This window comes from Ceratina calcarata, unplaced genomic scaffold (assembly GCF_001652005.2).
Source record: "Ceratina calcarata isolate Rehan_Ccalc_2016 unplaced genomic scaffold, ASM165200v1 scaffold153.2, whole genome shotgun sequence".
Classification (NCBI taxonomy): Eukaryota; Metazoa; Arthropoda; class Insecta; order Hymenoptera; family Apidae; genus Ceratina; species Ceratina calcarata.
In genome coordinates, this window is record NW_017136529.1 from 463,776 (window position 1) to 478,671 (window position 14,896).

Here is a 14,896-nt window from a genome sequence, read left to right on the forward strand (position 1 = left end):
TCGCGAAAGCTCCGGGAATTCGAAACGAGAACGAAGTTGCACGGGCCTGGGTTCAATTATTAAAACGCGTCGCGACACCGGATACGCGCTCGGCCGGCTGAACTTCGAAACGAGAGGGTTTCCCGGGTAAGCGAGGATTTACCGTTGGCTATTAAATCGCACGATGCCTCTCCCTGCCTCCGATTGGATTCTGTCTATTGTTTAGCCGATGCGAAACGAAGTACCGAAGTATCGTACTTGTATTGCTTCGTAATTGGTAAAAGTGGAAGTACGGTCAAGTGGGATTTGGTGGAATAAGAAGGCAAAATCATTTCACTCTTCGTCAGTTTTCTAATACTGTAAATTCTGATTAGAACGAAACACGATATAATTTTTATTGACTCCGTCATAAAATGTGCCAATTAATTCACTGCATGTATCAAATCAACGAAGAATTTGTATAAAGAGAACGAAGAATGAAAAGAAATATCAGGTGACTTTAAACGGATACTCGAGCCTGGATCGCGTTACGCCAAACATTATTTCACAGAGAATCTATTGTAGTAACTTCCAACACGTAAGACTTCTTTGACAAATACATAAGTATACTGATCAATCGTACTCCAGGAAAATCAAACTGAAACAAAACCCGATCGACATATCCACTGCTCTAGCATCTGCAGGTACCGGTATATCCAATCGGGGAAACTACAGACTGATTCGTAGCAAAAGCCCAGCCCGCGGCCGGCAAGAATTCGCATAGTTGAATTCGTGACCCGAGAGAGAAAGAGAGAGAGAGAGAGAGAGTGTGAGAGAGAGTCTGGTAGTGTATCGAGGCGAGCGTGTCGTTCGATTCGATTAGCTTTGTCCGAGGAACGGCATTCGCGGCGCGCATATTACTGAAGGCACGCGGCGATGTAGGGGTTGCATCGGGTTCGCCAGGTATTCCTTTCGGCCGACGGACAGCAACCCCAAGCGAGTTAATCAACGAGATGCATTCGGTGGGGGGTTGGGAGACGATCGTAGCGTCGCGCACGAAACGCGGTATGTCGGCAAAAAGGAGCAAGCGGACCGTGCAGCCACCGGACACAATGGCCAGGCCAGGATATTCAAGCAGCCGAGCAGAGGTTTAACCCCTGCGATCGCGTGGATCCAACGCGTTCGACTGGCGACCAATCGAATACCGTTTACCTAACGCGAGCCAGCGACGCCGAAATTGCTCTCTTCAAAATAGCGAAACAACCTGCACTACCAATCGGAGAGTAGAGAATCGAGAGAAAGGCTCGGATTAACCGAAACATCGTTAAATGAGATAATAAATATCATTTACGGTCATTGATTTCATTATAAAACCTCACGGGAACATATTTGCCAAAATACATTCATTGAATTATCTCCGTCATGTAAAGAATTCATATGCAGTCATTATAAGAAACTACGTACCAAATATTGCATTGACGATTATACGAAATACTTTGATTTATTATATTGTAATATGACGACATTTAATCGATTGATTCATGTTTATCTGAAGTGAATCTGATCGATTAAACTGACCAAGCTCGATACGAATTGCTTAAGTTTTCAGCCTAACGCGAATTAGCGCAAACTGATGTTAATCAAAGCAAATTGAAGCGAACCGACGTTTCCATGTCCTAATTGTATTAATTGCTCAGCAGATACAAATTAGCCCATCAGAACTTTCTCGAAGTGACCTACGAATCGAGGGCAGCTCGATCTCCGTTAATGGACCTCTATGTTAAATTATGACCTAAACGAGCCAGTTAAATTTGCTTAAAGAAAAATAGTTCTAATTGACTCGCAGTAGTTCTGACTAGTACTTCTGTTACATTTAATAACAAGCTTTAATGAAAGTACCACGGATTGCATTTTTACGAAATGGAAACAACCAATCGGATTATTAACAGTAAAACAAACTGACGATTTTGAAAATGTTTCGAAAGAGTGACCTAACTCAGAGACACCGCGTAAAACTGCAGTGATCCGACGCTATGCCGAAGCGAGCTGAACCGACTAAAGGGAAACGCAACCGAACCGAGTGGAATCGTGGCACGGATCGGAAAATCAAAGGGAGTCCAGCGAATCGGGGAACGCGCACCCATCGAATCGAACGCACGATATCACGTCCGAGTATTATCGTGGCGAAAAGGCTATGAACGGGGTAGATACGTACACATACGCCGATCCTTTCACCGAAGCTGACCATCGAAACGCAAAGCGTAGAGCAACAAAAGTTTACACCCTCTCGTCTACCCAATTTCATCTCTAATTCTCGTGACGTCAAAATCTGCCTCCTGATTCGTTTTAAGTATTTTAATTGGAGATATTTGATAATGAAAACTTGCGAAGACACGTAAGTTTCTTTGAACGTATCCTTACTCCACTCTATGCTAGATGGCTACGACCCGGTGGCAGTAAACTCGAAAGTGAAAACGGCATGGAAGGGACATAAAAGGATGCCAGGTGGCTCGGTTCCCCACTCTGGTTTCCCTTCAGGTCACGCATAAATCTTTCGCCTTTTACTAAAGATTTCCGTGGAGGGGAACAAACGATGAGTCTATAGACCAATTTTTTACGTGCCTAGCGCAAGCTGGGTCATAATGATAATTAAAACACAATTTTTCAGGATCAATTACCCTAACATTATCTGCAAATTATTCTTTTGCAAATCGAATAAATTTTTAACATGCTGTATACGAATCTATCGAATGTTCCTTCTTTATTAAAATGAAATCAATAACTGAATAATTCAACCAGCGTATTTGAAAATAATTCCGGTTCGTTCAGATGTATCGACATTAGAACAGAGCGTGAGAATTTGAATGAAAGCTTTCCGAGTCGATCTCGATAATTGTACATGATAGACGCGTCGACGTTTAAAACCGATTTGGTATCACCGTACAAACGTATTTTCAAGAAAAATAGTGTCACGACGTGTCGCGTCGAGTCGTTTATAATCGACCGTTTGACGTAGAACAAACGCGGATGCTTTGCGAGTTATTGATGACGGCTGTATGATGCGACAGACAGTCCCGGTATGTTTTCATCAGATGTTAGTTAAGCTACAATTTTCCCTTTAGCACGAAATTCACCCGGAATTTCCTCTTTCAAAGTGATTTAACATCCCGAAGAGGAAGATAAATTCTACGATCCCCTTGAGAGATACCGCGACACGAACGAATTGATCTCAACTACTATTTACACATTTCAAGCGAGTGTAATCAATGTAATATTTCATTTAATGAAATAGCAATGATAGGAAAAATGTTGAAATATTCAGAAGATGGAATTTCTTGGGCATTTCATTAGCCGTGTATCGATCCGATCTAATTTTCTCCTCTATTCACGCGTTACGGCGCGACGTTCAAAGACAAAAGACAGTGTATATCGGAGGAGCGAAGGGGAACGAAAGAGAGTGGCAATACCGAACAGCCTGAGGGCAAGGCGAAGGCTATCGTTTTCCGGTGGATTTCCCGGTGTATCGAGGAATTAATTAAAATCGTTAGTACATAATATCCTCCCAATTCGTCGGGTTCCGGGCGTTATTATCGTCTCCGAGGGATGTATATAGATATACGCGTATATAATGGCTTAAGTGCGCGGGAGACGATCGATAATCCTATATAACGTTGCATCGAGTAATCGTAATTGATGCGCACGCATGGCTGCTATTAAATTTGCGCGCCGCATAAATTTGCCATGAAAGGTGATACAGGCTCGACGGCACTTACACGAAACTACGTGACTGTCACTATTTCGTCTTTCGAAATAATACTGCCAGTATACTTCATTATTAAATGTCTCCAAGGAATTTTGTCTCTCCGAACTAATTTCAGCCTGAGCAACATCCGTTTGGATATTTTATGGTAGAAAGTTCGTCTCTACCACGTGTGTATTTCTTTCGCGGTGTTATACTAATTTTTACCTCGTTTAAAGTTTTATAAATTTGCAGCTTAACGAGACGTGAGATTTTAATATAAACTTTAAATAAACGATAAAATGTCTACAGGATTTCAATCGAAACCTTTCCATAATGATTGGACATTAAAATTTTCAGGAAATTGTTCACAACGTTTACCCATACACTTTTGTGAAAAGAATAAATGGCGTTACGTCAAACTTCCTATCGACGTCTCGTAGGTTTAAATCAAACGATATTAATTATGACGACAGGTGCATAACGCTGGACCGGGCGATATTTGAATTGACCGGCCGGGTATTAATTATAACTTTATGAAAGCGCACATTGCAGCGAGATCGCTTTTTCAACAAGGATAGAGTAGGATTCCAAACATGTTCCGAACACGTGAGCTCTCACTCTCTCTCTTTCTCTCCTTCTATCTGAGTATGTAAATACGTACATGCACGGTGCATACGCTAAAATTCGAGCCACGGCGAAATCGTTCGACTTCGTATTCCAATATCAAAGTTGCCACTCACGTGGGTCCTCGGTGTCGACAAACAATCGTAAACCAAGTATCGCTTCCGCTTTTATCAGGATCATCGAATAGAAACTATTGGTTGAAATAAACGATTGTCTACTGATTTGATGAGAAGAAATTTTCTACGCATGTAAAACGAGTGGACGTGTTCACATATTTTATCTTATCAAAATTCGTTTTCAAAGGCTCCATACTAAAATCTTATAATCAATGTGAGACTAGAAACATTCTGAATTTTTATTAAAAAATCTTCATTTCACTTAGGAAGATTCACAAACCTCGTCAGTTGTTTCAACAATTTATTAAGTATTATATTTTTCGTTAAACGATCTGCGTTTTGCCTAAACGCATTGCTTGTTTTCGAAAAATATTGTACCGTGCAGCATAACAGGGGTCGTGTTACGCGTCTGTGGAAAAGTAATTAATATAAACGAAGGCAAAGAGCCGATGGTCGTTCACTTTTCCCAGCACCAAAAAATCGAACTAGAAAGAGAGGGAGAGGAGTTCTGCGTTTGATGCTGATTTTGTTCGAGACCGATCGGATTACTCTCGGTTTCTACTTTGACTGACAGCTCAACCAACCTGCAGTTTATCCCTGATAAATGAATTTTTTTTTCGAAAATTCCAACAGCTCACTGGTATTTGTTTGTTTAATCCCTACTGGCTCTTTCCTTCTATTTTTATTTTTCTAAAGAAGTTCGTCAAACGTTTGAAATTCTACGCATTCATAGCAGAATCGTTTGAATGAAAATACATATGCAAAATGTAAAAAAAACTGGACTGATCGTAATTAAAATATGTATATTAACATCATTAGTAGAAATATCTATAATCGATATTCGAGATCTATAAAACTTGAAATGACACACGGGACACCGTCTCTCATTTAAAGATCGCAATAAAGAAGATAATAAAAAGATAACGAAACAGTATATGACTGTCATCAAGTCGATTAAATAAATGAACAAGCTCGCAACCAGAAAACTGACAGGTTTTCCTGCGAGTCCCACGGTTTCACGGACAAGCAGCTGCTTATCGACCACGATTTTTTTTCACGTCCGATCGATTCGCAGAACGCACGTGGACACCTTCTCGCGTTGTAGCTCAACGATTTTATCAGCAAGATGCATGTCACAAAGTTCTACGTTTCGGTTCGTTGCGTGCACACGCGCACACACACGCGGCACGCCTACGCGCGACATACGCCGGAGCATTTCGTGATTTAATTAATTAGCGCGAATTAATCCCAATTAGCGAATCTTGTCTGACGACTGTGAGCCGAGTGGCTGCTTCTCTCTTCGTTATGCACGACTGATGCTTTCACACCGACGATACGCGACGCCTACGCGACACACGACCCCTTCCCTCGTGGCTTTTAGCCTCTGTTAAATATATTCGCAAGAGCCTGACTGTACGACACATGCCGTGGGGAAACGGAGATGTTCCCGATGAAAACGATGTTTGCGGTCGAATTTGCTTCCCTTTGACGTGCCTATGTACCACGCGCTTCTCCTCCAATTATTCCGGTATTCACGGGATCTTTTATTCTTCTGAACTAATCGTTCGCTTTAAATACGAAGCTTGTGAACGTTTTTCGCGTTTCAAGAAGTAGACGGATCGATTTCATCGAGAAATTCACTGTCTGTGGAAAAACAAGAAAGCAAATATAGAGAATATTTGCATCGAATCCGAACGTTCGAGTCTCGTCTTGGGAAAGCGAAGCGAGTAATCTCAGACTGATTACAGAGGATGACTCCTAGTGTAATTCGCGGCGCAGTTTCGGCAATAAAATTGAATATTCTATGAATGAAAATTACCTTTGGAGTTCCGGTAGCGGCTCGCGGTCGCCTCGCGTGCAACGCGCGTTCCGCGGCGCACAAGAGTCATCGTTGATGCATTATACCGCGTGTGTATATATTGTCTACGCTTTCGTTTTTCGTTTAATTCTGCTTGTTATTATGTCGCGCTACCAATTTGCGGACCGGTTATTTCACGAAGACACATGATATGATACTCCCGAGCGATCGTCACGTTAATGGCATCGTAATTAGATGGAAACCATTTGCGTAATTGTTACAAATATTAATTGAAGATTACCGCAAACATTAATGATGTCCGTTTTAATGATATAATCAATATCAAATGAAACGATTTTGTGAAAAATACAAAATACTTCTGTACGTATTTAAGGATGTATTGGCTATACAGTCAATTCCAAAAGTTTATGTACCTTAGAAAAACGCATTTCTTATAATTAAANGTTATTGACGAAAAACGAAAAAACAGTTTTTTGCAAATTACTCGTAAACTATTGAAGCTAGCGAAGAATTTTTACATGGAAATTGTAGATCTCGTCGTCCTCTACAAGAAAGGTCCTATGCAATTTTTCCGTAAGTCCAGCGGTTTGGGAGTTATTGGCAAAAAACGAAAATTTCGCGATATCTGAAGGGGTACCCCTTGGAAAAATCTCGGAAAAATCGAAAATTTTTTTTTGTTGTTTATTATTAGCAATGTTCTTCCGATGTCTGATTTCTTTTTAAAAAATGCGTTTCTAAAGTGCATAAACTTTTGGGATTGACTGTATAGCCAATACATCCTTAAAGTAGAACGTTTAGATTGTCACATTGTATCGAGGTACGAAAATAATTGCAATCTTTGATGCAATCTCTATGCATTGAATCTGCGTCAATCTGACGTTTTATTATCGGAGATAAATTGATAAGATTTAACGAACATCTATAATAAAACCAAAACCAGTTCCATGCAACAATTCTCTGAATAACCGAAACAATGATAACCCTTTCGCCGTACGTATGAACGAGAATAGAACATAGAATGAGTGTTGGCTGGTTTTAAGAGACAAGATAATTAAGAGCGAGTCGCACGGGGTAGGGGTTGGTAGGGAATCTACGGAGGAGTAAAAAGAAGGCGATTCGAGGAAGCCCGGTGGAAATAACGACGGAAAATGACTCGCAGATGTTAAACAGTGGGTAGACGAGCAGGGAACGCTTTATTCGCAGATTGCACTAGTTAAAAACTGTCGCCAGAAATAACGGGAACAAGCCGGGCGGTTGTATTCGTTTCGTTCGAACGGCGCGGCGGGCCGCGAGTTAAATTTGTAAGATGCCTCCACCCTTATTCGTCTTTTACTAACCTGTTGACGGGGAATTTAACCTTAGGACACGCGCGGAACGCTCGATTTTCTCTTATACAAACGGTAACGTGATCTCTGCTTCGTAAAAACTAAATTCCTCGCCAATGTGGAAACGTCGTTTCGTTTTTTGATTCATTCACGAATGTGTGAAATAAGGAACTCATGTGCATCGATTTAATACAGAGAAATCTGAACGGAGCGCTTGGCTTCTTTGAGCGTAGAATTGTACGTTTGATTAAAATTTCTGAACAGAAACTACAAAGCTTTTTTAATTGAACGATCAACAACATTCCAACATCAGAGCTCTTTTCCATCAGAATTGAATTAACCAGTGGAACAAAAGTTTGCCTGCGATCAGACTCGATTTCGGGCGTTGGCAATAAGCGCACCGTGTTCCCGATCAAACGCGAGGCTTTCGGAATTAATAATCTCGAAACGTTATTAAGCCTGTCGATAAAGAAATGCTGACGCCAGGCGCGCTCACTTTTCCCAGTAAAACAGTTTTCCCCGGGCGCAGTAAACTTTCTAATTACAAAACTTCCACCGAAATGCTAAAGTGTATCAACGGCCACGGATCAAAGTGGTGCTCGAGATCACTCTGTAAAACTTCTCTCAATATCGACACCGGAATATTACCGGGGAAACAACAAAAAGGGCAAGATAAATGAAAACGAAAAGAACGCGGCAGCCGCTGTTCTTAATTTCTTCCAACTTTTATACACACTCGTTTCCCGACAGCTAAACCCGTCGACTTTGTCTCTCAGGCAATCCAGCCGCGCGAAAAACCTCTGTTTTACCCAAGTTCTTCCATCTACCCTCCACGTACTCGAGTTCCAATTGTTTTTTATTCGCAAATCCAGTTACCGAGTACGTTTTCAACTGTGTCACAATTAACGTAATGAAATCACGACGTGAAACATTTTTCACGGAACCAAATATATTTTTACACGATAATTAATATGTACTCAGCTTCGTCATTTAAGAGTTCCACGTCCTCCGAATATTTCTGTAAACGCATAGAACCTGGAGTCTGACGATGAATCCGGCCGAAAGCAAAAGGGAAAGGAGAAACAATAAGAGAGAACGAGGTTGGTGGAGACTCGAAACGTGATCGAGGCAGAGCATAACCCTGAACCAGAACGGAAAACCATGACCGTGGCCAAGGAGGCGGACGGACGATCGCCATAAAGAGAGCCCGGGTTCTCTTTTTCCGGCTGGAGCGTCCAGGAGGACAGGGTGGCAGCACTGCCCGAGAACCCGACGGGATCATGCATGGAAAGGGGAAGCGTCGTTTTAGAGACGATCTAAATTTAAGTTTCAGATTTATACGCCCTCGCTCGCCGGCCATTGACTTCGCTTCGGCCGTCCGCCTTGCCTTAGCGTTTCAACCCCGCTTCCATCCACCCCCTGTGCGCCGCGCACACGCTCATACGGCTCTAACTCACCATTTTTACCCCTTATATTCCGTCTGCCGAGACCGGACATAAATCACGACAAAATGCAAAGCGAAAGGTGACGATAAATCTTTCGCATTATACCTTCATTCGATTATTTCTATCGCGACCGTAATTGAGTAACGCGTTACGAGAAAAGAGTTTAATTGATAGTAGCGTGAGAAACGTAGAGACCTACGCGTTAAACGAAATTAAATCTTTCAGAGTACGTAGGTATTTCTGTTACCCGGATCGAATTCCGTTGTTTCTGATCGTAAAATGTAACAGATGGAGAAGTAAACGACGGGTTATTGAGACGTACAGCTGACGTCAAAATGCAGACGAACGATCGTCGTTATGTTCTCGTGCCTCTTAAATTTTTACGGATCGTAAGTGTTGAAACAGTCTGACGTTTAACAAAGGAACGTCTTGAATTTTAATGTAAGACGTAAATAAGATAAAGAAAATTTCTGATCTACAAATTGGCACGAATTTCAAGAATCAAAGTAGATCATGCGAGAAAATCTACGGTTTTGCAAGAATAGTCGGAACAGCAAATAAACAGCGTGTAACACAAGTCACAGCATCCGAACAGCTGTGTCGACTCGTCGAAAGAGGAGCATCGAGAAATGGTTGGCAAATGTTGCATCCGAGATTGGCAAGTGTAAGTGAGTATGCGTCGCTGATCGATTTGTACCGTGAAACGTTGCATACCGCGATTGCACGAGAAAACGCGAGACGGAACAGAAAAACAGGAAACGCAGAAGCGTGCGGCAGAGACATGTATAATTCAGGGAGAGTTACCTCAAACTTTGTCTCTACGTATGTACATCTATATCGATCGTCCTCGGCATATCTGCCCACCGTTATAAATATTTCCGCGTGATGAGATGCGCCTCCACTCTGTAGTTTTCAATGATTACGAGAGCAATGGATTACGCGTTGAAAACTACCGGCAATGCTATAAGATCTGCCACGTTTATTCGTCGTCTATAAAAATACCGTCACACGATGCTCGGTTAAGCGCAGATAAAAAGAACCACGAGAATAATAGAAACAACGAGGAATTTTTTACGCTTAAACATTCGAAAGAATAAAAGCAACTACAATTGAGAACGACTAAACATGCCCACTGTTTCGTTTGCCAAAGTTCAACTTGGATAAAAGAATTTATGTTCGGAGGAATAAAAGGCAGAAATATCAGAAAGTGTTTGAAAGTATAAAGTTATGGTTACGTATTCGAAAGGATAAAAGCAGTTACCCGCAATTAAGAACAATGTCGTACAAACAACTTTCTCGATTTCAAAGAGTATTCCTCGAGCGAGACGCGTCGACCACTTCCTTTTTCAAAGCTCGCATTAACAGGAATTGTGGAAGCTGTTCTTAAAAAGAGACTGCGAGGAGAGTTACTTAAAGGGGCGAGGAACGTCGTACAAATGTACCGGATCGCGACAGAGTTACGCGGCATTTTCTCTTTTCATAATAAGAGAGAAAGAGAGAGAGTTCTGGTCATTATACCTGGTCATAAATTTCGGGAAATATCGAGCAGGTTCCTTTAAGTTTCGCTCGCCGCGCCTGTTCCCTTTCAGCCTGGGCTCCTTCCCATTCTCTCTCGCCTCTGAATGGACCAAGAATCGCGCAAACCACCCTCGGACCGAAATAAATTCGAGGCATCGTCGATAAAATACCGTGGAGAACGTAGTTTATCACTAATCGCATACCGGAAGCGTGGCTAGCCGTTCCCAACTCGCAGAGTTATAGTCGCACGACGTTACGTTACGAAATATCGGTTTCTAATATATTAGACCGACCGAACGGGCCATTATGCGAATCGAATGATCAGACTGTTATCAATGGAGCACTCTTAACCTCTCGCAGGAGTTTGGAGCGATAAGTGATATCAATTTGGAAAACGAAATTTAAATAGAAATTTCCATCCGATCTCGTTTATCATAAAAATGAGACTGTCGACAATGAATTCTCTTATCAATCTCGATCAGCGCTTAATGTTCTCATTCCCAGATGTTCTACTACACACAGATAGAGATAACGCTGATAAAACTATTCTCCATGACCGAAGGAAATTAACATTGAATGAAATCTGGTATCTATCTCGTGCAGACCGAGCCGACGAGCGGCGATAGGAAGACGTAAGGACGAACGGAACTGCGCTTTTTGCGATCATAAATTGCGGCGGGGAACGCGTTCGTAAACGTCGACGCATAAAGCGGTTATTACACGGTTGCTGTTACATTTATTTCACTGCCGCGTGAAAATGAGTAATTTAAAGCTCGAAAGGCGACCGTCGGCCACTGGTCATTAACCGGGGGTTAACGATCGATGAGCCTCGGTGGATCCGGCGTTATTTACGCATCCGCGTTATCTCCGATCCATCGATAACCGCGGCTTATTGCCAATAAAATCTGCCGATCCGACGATTATACAGCGCGCCGATTGGAAAATCACCTCGGCTCGACACTTTATTACAGCTAAGCGATCCCGTCTGGCCCGAGGCGTCGCGTTCGCGAATTGTTCTACGATGCGGAATGATCCTCGGTCAAAGTTATCTGAGACCGACTTCCTGTGGAAGGCAACGATATTTACCTCAGAGATAGTAAATTCCAACTGTCCTCATGTTTGTACACGCTGGGTTCGTTTCACGACGATTGAGAAATATTAGCTTATGCGAAATGAATAATCGATTCTATAAATGAATTCTATAAATCATCAATTATAAAAAAAACACTCTAAAAACATAAGTACGACGCTTTACATGATTCTCACCCACGCACAACGCGTTCTCTACTCTTTTCTGATGTTTTCCCGTGTTCTCGATTTGTGCGTGCCAACGGGACAGGAAAAAGTACACAAGAACAGTGGGATATGGTCAAATAAAAAAGCTCGTCGCGTAATCGTCGCGAACAATTAAACTGAACGACAAAAAAGCCAGTGGCGAACGACGTTGGGACGGTAATTAAAAAACCGAGTCCATTAATTCAGTCCGCGGATCTTGGTTGAAAATTGTATACAAACTAAAATACCCGTCGGTGAGGGTTTTAAATGCTCGTAATTACAGGGACAGTCGGTGTCGGGTTCCGGTCGAAATTAGAATAACGAAACGAGACGAACGAGTAATAAACGAGAGAATCGATCTCTCGCGGAGGATAGGAAATTTTCATGAAAAAAGTCCGGAAAATTGCACGACACGCGAGACTCTGTCCTCCCCTCTCTACCGGCGAACGGATTGCATTCAAATTTTTATGAAGCTGCCTCGTTTAAAACACGAACGGCGAAAGCTTGTGTTTTCGAGCGTTCGAACAAAATTCACATTTTTATTGCTGCTTTACGGGCTATTTGCCCGTGGCACGATGCAAATGTCCCTGCGCCCTTCGACCCGTTTCAAGGCAAAACGAGCTTCATCGTTGCTAACAGCTCAGTAGAATATCAATCAAAGTAAAAATTCATGTAAATTCTAATGAGAAATTAGCCATCGTCACTCGTCAGAGTAAGCGCGATTTTCCATTAATTCATGTAATAAAAAACCTTTCCGTCTCACGTATCTCCAGACATAGAACGCAAATTCTTTAAATTCTTTACGACATACAATTTCTTTACAAAAATAAGTACATACCATAGAATTCTTACGTTTATACCAGGACAAACTTAACACCCACCCACTGAGTGATCAATAAAAACGTAATAAACCAGTTGACAGACTTTCATTCCGAAGTTACATTCAAATAGAAACAGAGAATCGGAACAGTGACTAGATAAAACGCTTCCACTCGACGGACGTACACTTTATTCCCCCCGAAAGAACCGAGATCGCGGATTAACGCGAAAAGTTCTCGACCGTCGAAAAATTCGCGAGGCTGTCCAATGAATTCGCGTTGAATTCACAATCGATTGGTTCGACGGAGCAGGCCGGTAGTTGGAAAGAATCTCGTTTAATCCGGAAAACTAAATAGCGAAAGTTCGTCCCGGTGTTCCGCGGGGGAATACTTATGCAGTTCGATCGATTTTAAAAGGAACACTCGGCGAACTGCGAGAACTTCCGCGAGTCGATGGACCCGTTGCCACTTGTTGAATGTTTATAAAGCGAATGTAAGTCTAAAGTGGCCGCCCTTTACCCTTCGTTACACGAAATACCGTTTACTTGAGAAATACCAGTCTTATATTAAAAGGAATTCTTCTATCGAGTCTGTCAAACGAGACGGACGAACGTAAGGATAGACAGAAATAGAAAACGTGAAGAATTATGAATGCAAAGTGATACTAAAGCGAAGCAGAACGTGTGACCAGAGATTTTTGAAATCGCCAATAAATCGACGAGGAGGCAATGGAGTATAAAAATTCGCGCGTTATCTCGACGGCTCATCTTCGATTTCGATTTTTCGCACGTGACAAAGCGAGCCGAGCAGCCTGAAACAGGGGAAACCGGACGTTTCTAATCCGGATCACGCGTGTTCAGAATGAGATGGGAGTTTCGGAATGGGATTTGAAACGATGCGACGCGATGCACCGGCGGCCAAAGCGAAATGAACCTTGCACGGACGTTTTTCCATTCGAATTTCGACGAACACGAGCTTCGCCTTTTTTTCCCCCCCGGTCTCTTTTGCATAGGAACTCTGCTCTCTGTCGCGCGACTTTTTTCCTACGGTGAAAAACGATCACGCGGCTAGGAAATGCGAGAAACTCGCGTTTCGAGGCACGTAGCGGTATTTATTTTCGAGGAGACGTAAATATTCTGCTCCCTTTTTCTATTTTCTCTGCCCTTCCTCGGCGGATTCGTTAGACACGCACGGTTCGCGATCGTCCAAGACACATTTTATAAAACGACCTCGCGTATCAGACAATCATGCCCGCCACGCAGACTGATAAATGACACGTGAGTAAAGCTATAAAAACGAAATGGCACATATGTACGCATGAAACGAAATTCTATGGGCGCCTAACTGCTTCATTGCTGAAAAGAAGAATTATTTACTTATGGGGGAGCAGCTGAATTCGCGTCGCAATAAAAGAAGTGTCCGGTTCTATTCATTAAAAGCGTTGGTATTCAGAATGGATCGAGAAAAAGAAGACAATGGAATTCGGGATATATTCTAATGCTAAATAGGCAAATATGTGTTTTGCTTCCTTATTGCGACGCTTTTTGCCTCTCCCAATGAAAGATTTCATTGTACCTAGGAAAACGATTATCATTTGTCATTGAAACGCCATTGCCAAAACAAATTGCCATTGTCAGGAAAACGAAAATGCAATCACTAGATCAAAGGAATTTTATATATGTTCTCGGGCTAATGAATTGAAATAATAAATTGTATTATTTAAGGCATCTGTTCTACACTCTCTTAACTTTAAAATGTAAGGAAAATACGTGATGAATGTGAGGCAATGTAACTACGACTCAATTTGCAATTTGGGATACATGCTCATGTACTAATGTCAAACTTTGGCCTCGAAAGTACTATACGAATACTTTATGTAAAACGCAGGAGATATGTAAATCGCTGGAGATACGTAGCGATCTTGAAATGACATCAGAAATAGCTATCAAATCTAATATTATCTCGACTGAATTTATAATTGTTTGGCCTTAAAATTTTTTATGCACTAATATCCGATAGCCCATGAAACTTCATTTCGGAACAGCTTACCGAGCTTACATCATTTTTTTTAAAAACGTAGTACGTCGTATATTAGATTTATTCTGGACCGTATTTCGATTATAAAGAAACATGAAAATGTGTACCAGATTAAAAATCGTTAACATCTACGCATCAAAATATTAAATATTGTCCTAGTTCGATTTTTCTCAAAATATAAATTTACGTCGAAAAATCAGAAAGAAAATACTAATGCGT

The 14,896-nt window shown here is 41.8% G+C and overlaps 1 protein-coding gene and 1 non-coding gene across 2 annotated transcripts in view; one reads left to right on the forward strand and one right to left on the reverse strand.

Annotated features, from left to right (window-relative positions):
- The window catches only part of Ror (tyrosine-protein kinase transmembrane receptor Ror), a 203,702-nt gene that overhangs the window by 187,563 nt on the left and 1,243 nt on the right, over positions 1-14,896 (reverse strand).
- LOC113465223 (U5 spliceosomal RNA) lies at positions 2,477-2,597 on the forward strand. The gene has a single exon (XR_003390064.1). It is a non-coding gene; the product is annotated as a U5 spliceosomal RNA (small nuclear RNA).